Consider the following 9,619-nt stretch of genomic DNA (forward strand, 5'->3'; position numbering starts at 1 on the left):
ATGAATAGTAAATAATTATCATTCCATACAGATAATACATTTATCTGTTGTGTATGTGTGTCTTTGTATGAAAATCTAATCACTGTATGGCAAGAACTGTATGAGATATTTTCATGTCATCAGCATCATCCTTGCCTAAGCATTCACCATGAAGAACGTCATGTGCAAGGTCTGTATCGAAGTAGACAGTCCTATCATCACATAGGTGTAAGACAAGTGATATTTAATATAAAATTAATAATGTGTTAGTTTTGTTAATGATTTCAACATATCTTTCAAACAATTACCTTACTGTACGATATGCTTTCTCTCTCTTAGTTGCAGAAACTGTGTATTAGTCTATAATCACAAGTAAGTGGTTCTTAAAAAAGTATAACCATGTTCTAATATTTTATTATGAATGTCTGTAATACTATGTGCCATAAAATTTTATAATGATTCATTCATTAGTGTGCAGACTAGGCTATTGTAAAGCAATTATACAGCCTGCATTAGGCTAATCACAAATCAATCATATTGCTGCTTATTCATTATTAATGCATGAATCTTTATACCTATAAATAGGAATTTCTTTTCATATTATCTTTTCACTTTTGATGCTGAGTGTTAGTACTTATGTATAACATCTACAGTGTTTTCTATAGTATAAGACAATATTGATTGGGTATTGATGATTCATTTTGTAAATAGTTTAAACTTTTACAAACTGTAAACTGTTAAACTGTATTGATATAGTACTGTAAATGCATTTTATGAATTTCTTAATATTCCTTTTCTCGTTTACTTTAAGAATATAGTACATAATACATATATTAATAACATACAAAATATATGCTAATAGGTTGTTTATCTTATAGGTCAGTCTTCGAGTCAATAGTAGGCTATTAGTAACTGAGTTTCGGGGAGTCAAAAGTTTGGTTTTTTTTTTTAAGAATAATTATACTTTATTTTTTTTCCATTTATTTTTATTAGTTTGAGGCTAATTACTTTACAATATTGTAGTGGTTTTTGCCATACATTGACATGAATCAGCCATGGATTTACATGTATTCCCCATCCCGATCCCCCCTCCCACCTCCCTCTCCACCCGATTCCTCTGGGTCTTCCCAGTGCACCAGGCCCGAGCACTTGTCTCATGCATCCAGCCTGGGCTGGTGATCTGTTTCACCCTAGATAATATACATGTTTCGATGCTGTTCTCTCGAAATCTCCCACCCTTGCCTTCTCCCAGAGTCCAAAATTCTGTTCTGTACATCTGTGTCTCTTTTTCTGTTTTGCATATAGGGTTATCGTTACCATCTTTCTAAATTCCATATATATGTGTTAGTATACTGTAATGATCTTTATCTTTCTGGCTTACTTCACTCTGTATAATGGGCTCCAGCTTCATCCATCTCATTAGGACTGGTTCAAATGAATTCTTTTTAATGGCTAAGTAATACTCCATGGTGTATATGTACCACAGCTTCCTTATCCATTCATCTGCTGATGGGCATCTAGGTTGCTTCCATGTCCTGGCTATTATAAACAGTGCTGCGATGAACACTGGGGTGCACGTGTCTCTTTCAGCTCTGGTTTCCTCAGTGTGTATGCCCAGAAGTGGGCTTGCTGGGTCATATGGCAGTTCTATTTGCAGTTTTTTAAAGAAATCTCCACACTGTTGTGCACAGCAGCTGTACTAGTTTGCATTCCCACCAACAGTGTAAGAGGGATCCCTTTTCTCCACACCCTCTCCAGCATTTATTGCTTGTAGACTTTTGGATAGCAGCCATCCTGACTGGCGTGTAATGGTACCTCATTGTGGTTTTGATTTGCATTTCTCTGATAATGAGTGATGTTGAGCATCTTTTCATGTGTTTGTTAGCCATCTGTATGTCTTCTTTGGAGAAATGTCTGTTTAGTTCTTTGGCCCATTTTTTGATTGGGTCATTTATTTTTCTGGAATTGAGCTGCAGGAGTTGCTTGTATAATTTTGAGATTAATCCTTTGTCTGTTGCATCGTTTGCTATTATTTTCTCCCAATCTGAGGGCTGTCTTTTCACCTTGCTTATAGTTTCCTTTGTTGTGCAAAAGCTTTTAAGTTTCATTAGGTCCCATTTGTTTATTTTTGCTTTTATTTCCAATATTCTGGGAGGTAGGTCATAGAGGATCCTGCTGTGATTTATGTCAGAGAGTGTTTTGCCTATGTTCTCCTCTAGGGGGAGTCAAAAGTTAAATGCAGATTTTCAAATGCATGGAGGTTTGGAACCTCTAACCCCCACATTATTCAAATGTCTACTGTGTTTTTAGGGTCCCTTCAAGTTTAGAGACTGTGAGTACTCGTTCTGCTTTTATTCTGAATACCATGTATTACCATAATGTGTAATTTGAAATGGTACTTGTTCAACTAAATAAAGCATGTTCTACAGCAGCTACATACATGAGCTGATTCCTACAAAAATGACTTTCCAAAGCTCTATGAGATAATACAATGAGTTAGAAAATAAACAGATATTGATTCATGTATCTTTAGTATTACATGACATCAGTAATTCTAGATCTAATTTCTCTGGTTATGAGATGAACCAAACTACATAGTTATGACTATTATCGTGCACAACTTTTATGTGCTCAGATCTCAACATGAAGCTTCATCATCATTTACTGACCATATAATTATAATTATAATCCATATAATTATAATCCATATAATTCTAGCAAATGTCAAGGCATTATTTCATGTTTTTATCTGTTTTATTGCTACCTCAATTTGGAAATATTCTTTCCTGAGTCCATCCAGAAAATCAAGCCTCAGGTTCAGCATATCATATGCATCTCTATCCCTTTTGGACTTTCTCACCAAGAACCTGAGTTTTCCATTATTCTTTCTAAATTTAAGATTTTTCATGTTTTCCAATCTTATTGTTGTTTTTCAGTCTAGGTACTTATAATTTGCAGTCTAATTTGATTCCTATCCTGCTCTTAATGGATAAATTTGGCTAAAATCTCATAGCTACTTTTGAATACTTCGTTTTCCTGTTGATTTTTGTTGTTCAGTCGTTAAGTCATGTCTGATTCTTTGCGACCCCATGGACTGCAACATGCCAGGCTTCCCTGTCCTTCACTATCTCCCCAGAGTTTGCTCAAATTCATGTCTGTGAAGTCAGTAATGCTATCTAACCATCTCATCCTCTGTCACCCTCTTCTCCTTTTGCTTTCAATCTTTTCTAGGATTCCTATTAATACTGTATCTTTTATTATTCTAGTACCAAGTGGATTATCTGATATCAATCTGAAATTTTAAAATCTTTTGAGCTCTCTAGACATTATCAATCTTTCCACTATTATTTACCACTTTGAAAATACTGTTAGGTGGCTTTACTTGTCACAAAATATGAATAAAATACGCCTTTCCTACTGAAGCACCCACTCCCTAGAGCCTGTGCTCTGCAACAAGACAAGGCCCCCACAGTGAGAAGCCTGCACACTACAACTAGAGTTAGTTTCTTCTCTCCACAACTACAGAAAGTTGACGTGCAGCAACGAAGATCCAACACAACCAAAATTAAATAAATTAATATTTTAAAAATATTATTCCTTTTTTAAGGATAGTCTTATTTTAGCAAGTGTCTTCAAATCCTTTGTATCCTCAGTATTTCACTGTCACTCTTTATGAGAAATCCATAGTAAATGATAAATATAACCAACACAAATACAGCTATAGAAGCTTACATTTATTCTGAGAATTCCTTTTTAGGTAGTATTATTGGTTGTTACAATAATGTTTGTAATTGTATATATTGTATTATCAAGCAGAACAATTTTCCTTAATCAGAAAATCAGTGTATCAGAAAACTAGCATATACCTCACTGACTATCTGACCTTGAACAATCTTTTTATATGTCAAAATTAAATTACTGGGTGGGGAAATGTCAATGAGAGGCAATAATAACAAAAATATCAGAAAGTGTGATAAACTAATTGTATACCAGTGCACCAGGTATATTTTAGCATTTAGATAGACTGTCTAGAAAATTCTACTGAGTCTTAAAATCCACAGTAATAAAAAGAAAAACATGTTAAAAGAGTTTATTTGAGGGGGGGTATGTTTTTAGTCTTTTTTACTTTGTGATTCCAAATTTCAAGGCCAGGAAAGAAAAAGCATATTAGGAATTCATTAATTCATTCTCTCTCTCCTATATTTTTTTTTTTTTACTTTTTTGTACTTTTATAGTGGATTTACTTAGTGGGTATTTCATCACTGTGCACAAAGTCATTTTGACTACAATGCATAACACATTTAACAACACTGGAAATTACTGAATGACTTTTAAAATAATAAAAACATTTTATAAGACAAGAACCTCAATATATTTGAGACTCCTTCTGAAACCATTTTTTCTTAAGGTATTATTAATCTCTGTACTGTGTCAAATGAACTAAGAAATATAAAATCAGAACTCTAACCAGATTTGAATTGTTAATATGAGAGAAATTATAAAATTTGCAACAAAATGGTCATGCTACATTATGATTAGCAACACAAAGATTACTGGATTGTGATGATTTCTCATTAGCTATCTAGTTTGAAGCATATGATAGATTTTAGGCTCTGGAATTGCTAAACTGATATAAATTCAAATTCTAGCTCTGCTACTTAATAGCTATGGAATCATGAGTACATTACTTAAATTCTTCTTTTATGTTTTTTAAAACTTATTTATTTTTTATTGAAGGATAATTGCTTTACAGAATTTTGCTGTTTTCTGTCAAACTTCAACATGAATCAGTCATAGGTGTACAGATACCCCCTCCCTTCTGGAATCACGAGTAAATTACTTAAATTCTTAAGTCTCTCATCTATAAAATATATAACCTTTATCTCCACATGGATGCTATGAAAATTAAGATGAGAGAATGCACTATGAAAGTACCCAGCATGGTACTTCAAAAATTATAGATTCTTCAGTAAATAACAAAATCAGCATGATATAGTAGAAAAAGAATATGACAGTCTCAGAATCCTAACATGCCAGGGCTTAAATCTGCATCTATAACTTATAAAATACATGATGATAAATAAGTTACTTGATATTTATACTTTAGTTCTCTTATCTATGAAATGGGAGTAATGATGATAATAAGCTTCATATATTTATTTGATGATTAAATGAGAAAATACACAGTGAGCATTCAGTAAAATATCCATTCTCTTAACCTCAAAAATCAAATGGAATCTATGTCTATAACTTTTAGAAAAGTATATATCTGGTATGACACTATAAAAATAATTAGTTCTTGTGTCTTCTATAAGACAAAGGATAACTGAGAAAGCCCTTATTCAAAAAAATAAAATAATAAACTATAGCCCACAATACCATGTTTAACTTTTTTGTGAAAATATTACTACTTTAAGTACACTGTAATAAAAGAGCAAAATCTTAAAGTTAGTTTATAAAGTAAACAACATAAGATCTATATTAAAGATTAAGTGACAGAAAAACAAAACAGTTGTATTATTTTCTCAAAAATGACACTGTTTCATTATTAAAGTTGTGGAATAAGTTCCATAAAAGAATACACACACACACACTCTCTCTTTCTCTCTCACTTATCACTAGAGCAACCTATGTAAGTTTTATAAATAATAAAAGTCAAAATACTTTCAACTTTTCTTAAAATATCATGATAAACTATCAAACAGCACAGACCTAAGAATTAATTTTGAGGCATGGATTAATCAGTGAACTAAATGCACACATTTGCTATGATACAACATATTGCTATGACAAAAAGTAGTATAGTAAAAAGAACAACAATTACTACTGTTAAAATTGTTCTACTGCTGTTGCTCTTGACAATAAAATGTTAGATTTTTATTGAATTTTTAACTATGTGTTTTGTGGTCTGTTAAATATTATAAAGTATACTATCTCATTTAATCTTTACAACTATAAGAATAAAATATAACTATCTTCATTTTATAGATGAGGAAATTAACTTTCCAAAAGTCACAGGTGGCAGTGTCAGGGTATAAAAACCAGGTCTAGCTCTGGAAATTTTGGAATGATATCTACATATCAGAAATAAATTTTGAGGAATTTTTTGTTTGATAGGGTAAGTGAGGCCAGGCTGAAGGAAGACACCAAAGACTTCCTAATAAAGAAAAGTAGCCACAAAAAGTGAGGAATTTGCCACGAACTCCACACACAGGATTTCTTTCTTGACAAAAAAAGGAAGCAAACAAACTCTGGCCATCATGCTCCATTCTGTGTTAAGGATATGAATACAACAAGAAACTCTGACTTTATATTCAAGGCATTCAAAGTTAATGCTGGAAGTTAGGAATACACAGCACCATGAAGTCAATAATTATGTTAAAATGTCATGATATTTTAAAATATTCAATTAATAAAGTACCTATTCTAAGTCTGTCAGGAACAGAAAAGCAAGGCTAAAGCTGGTTAAACAGTAAATATGATACAGTAATCCCACTCCTGAGCATATATCCAGAGCCAATCATAATTGATAAGATACATGCACCCCAATGTTCAATGAAGCACTATTTGCAATAACCAAGACATGGAAGCAACCTAAATGTCGACTGACAAAGGAATGGATAAATGAGGTACATATATACAATGGAATATTACTCAGCCATTAAAAATAATGAAATAATGCTATTTGCAGCAATATGGATAGACATAGTAAAGAAGGACAGAAAAGGCAATGGCACCCCGCTCCAGTACTCTTGCCTGGAAAATCCCATGGACAGAGGAGCCTGGTAGGCTGCAGACCATGGGGTTGCTGAGAGTCGGAAATGACTGAGTGACTTCACTTTCACTTTTCAGTTTCATGCATTGGAGAAGGAAATGGCAACCCACTCCAGTATTCTTGCCTGGAGAATCCCTGAGACAGGGGAGCCTGGTGGGCTGCCGTCTATGGGGTTGCACAGAGTCAGACACGACTGAAGCAACTTAGCAGCAGCAGGAGGATAGACCTAGAGATTCTCACACTGACTGCAGTCAGTCAGACAAAGACAAGTATCATTTGATATCACTTATATGTGGCATCTTTAAAAAATTATACAAATGAACTTCTTTACAAAACAGAAATAGAGTCACAGATGTAGAAAACAAACTTATGGTTACCAAGGGAGAGAGAAGGGAGGAGTAAACTGGGAGATTTGGATTGACTCATACACACTACTATATATACAATAGATGACTAATGGGGACCTATTGTATAGCACAGAGAACTCAGTACACTGTAATGATCTATATAGGAAAAGAATCCAAAAAAGAGTGGATATATTTATATCTATAACTGATTTAATTTGTTGTATAGCAGAAACTAAGGCAATATTGTAAATCAATTATACTCCAATAAAAATTAATTTGAAAACAGATGTGGTACATATATACAATGGGGTATTACTCAGTTGTAAAAAGGAAGCAATAATGCCATTTGCAGCAACATGGATGAACCTAGATATTATCATCCTAAGTGAAATAAGTCAGACAGAGAAAGACAAATAGCATCTGATATAACGTATATGTGGAATCTAAAAATAGGATATAAATGAGAAGATGGCAGAGGAGTAAGACAGGGAGACCACTTTCTCTCCTACAAATTCATCAAAAGAATAACTGAACGCAGAGCAAACTTCACAAAACAACTTCTGATCGCTAGCTGAGGTCATCAGGCACCCAGAAAAGCAGCCCATTGTCTTCGAAAGGAGGTAGGACAAAATATAAAAGATAAAAAGTGAGACAAAAGAGCTAAGGATGGAGATCCCTCCCGGGAAGGAAGTCTTAATAGAGGATGTTTCCAGATACCGGGAAACCCTCGCACTGGCGGGCCTGGAGGAAGTGTTTGAATCTCGGAGGGCAACCTGACTGGGAGGGAAACAATAAATAAAACCCACAGATTAGGAGCCTAAAAGCAACTCCCAGCAGAAAAGTACCCCAGACACCCGCATCCGCCACCAGCAAGTGGGGGCGGAACGGAGAGGAGCGGGGGGCATTGCTTGGGGTAGGGTCCGGCCTGAGTGCCCTGAGGACAACTGGAGGGAGCGTTTGTGAGTTGCCAACTTGAACTGTGGGAGAGCAAAAGACAGAGAGAAAATTAACCGGCCAGAACACACTGCCGGCCGTTCGCAGAACAAAGGGACCGAGAAAGTCCAGAGAAGAGCTCGCAGGCTGCGGACCGGCCCAGCCCCGCGGAGGCAGGAGGCAGGGGGGAGGGGAAGGGGGCAGGCTCGGCCCCAAGGACCGCATCCCCTGCGCACTGCAAACAGGCCTCCAGTTTCTAATCAAAGACCTCCTGAGATTCTGGATGGTCGACATCCGCCAGGAGGGTCGCGGCGAGACACAGGGCGCAGACACACGACCGGCGCGGGCGGGGACTGGGGCTGGGGACGCGGAGGGAAGAAAGCGCACGCACCCGACAGGAGCCGGCGAAAACTGAGACTGGGACCGCAGACGGGAGTGGGTGCGCCGCACCTGGGGAGAGCGCGCCTGTCAAGCCTCTGGCTGCCTGGACCGCTCTGATGGGGAAGGCACAAAAATCAGGCGCAGCTTTTTGTTCCGCGCTCTTGTGGAACACCGGAGGGCTGGAACCGCGCGCAGCACGGGGTGCGCTCTATATAGAGCAGCTGGGAGCCTGAGCAGCGCAGATGGAGAAAGCAGCCCCCGCCCCTCCCCGCAGCGCCAGCCCCTCCCCGCAGCACGACGGACCTACCTACCTGAATAAGAGTCCGCCCGCCTGTGTCAGGGCGGAAATGAGGCTCTGAAGAGACTGGCAAACAGAAGCCAAATAAACAAAGGGAACTGCTTCAGAAGGGACCGGTGTAACAGATTAAAATCCCTGTAGAAAACACTGACTACACTGGAAGGGGCCTGTAGATATTGAGAAGTGTAAGCTGGAACGAGGAGCTATCTGAAACTGAGCCGAATCCACACTGACCACAACAGCTCCAGAGAAATTCCTAGATATATTTTTACTTTTTTTTTTAAGTAAGAAAAAAAATTTTTTTTTATTTTTATTTTTTCTCTTTTATTTTCCTTTAAAACTCCCTATTAATCCCCCATTACTCCTTAACTTTCATTTTCATAGATTTTTATGATTTTTTTTAATTAGGGAAAATTTTTTTTCTTTTTTTTTCTTTTTATCTTCTATTTTCTATTTTTCTTTTTCTCTTATTTCTTTTAAAGTCCTCTAGTACTCCTCTACTACTCCTTAATTTTCATTTTCAATACACTATAACCTTACAAGAAAAAAAAGAAGAGAAGCCCTATTATTAAACCGAACTTCATATATATTTCTAAAATTTTTTTGTGTGTTTTGGTTTTTGTTTTTAATATATTATTTTTAAGAGTCTAACCTCTACTCTAGATTTTTAATTTTTGATTTTCAGTATATGATATAAATTGTGGACATTTAAGAATCCAATATTCAGTTCCCATTTTTATTCAAGAGTGTGTTAATTATTCTGTCCCAATCTTGACTCTCTGTTTTCTACCTCAGAACACCTCTATTTCCTCCTTTCCCCTTCTCTTCCCAATCCAATTCTGTGAATCTTTGTGGGTGTCTGGGCTACAGAGAACACTCTGGGAACAGACAACTGCGTAGATCTGT

Source organism: Cervus elaphus, chromosome X (assembly GCF_910594005.1).
Source record: "Cervus elaphus chromosome X, mCerEla1.1, whole genome shotgun sequence".
Classification (NCBI taxonomy): Eukaryota; Metazoa; Chordata; class Mammalia; order Artiodactyla; family Cervidae; genus Cervus; species Cervus elaphus.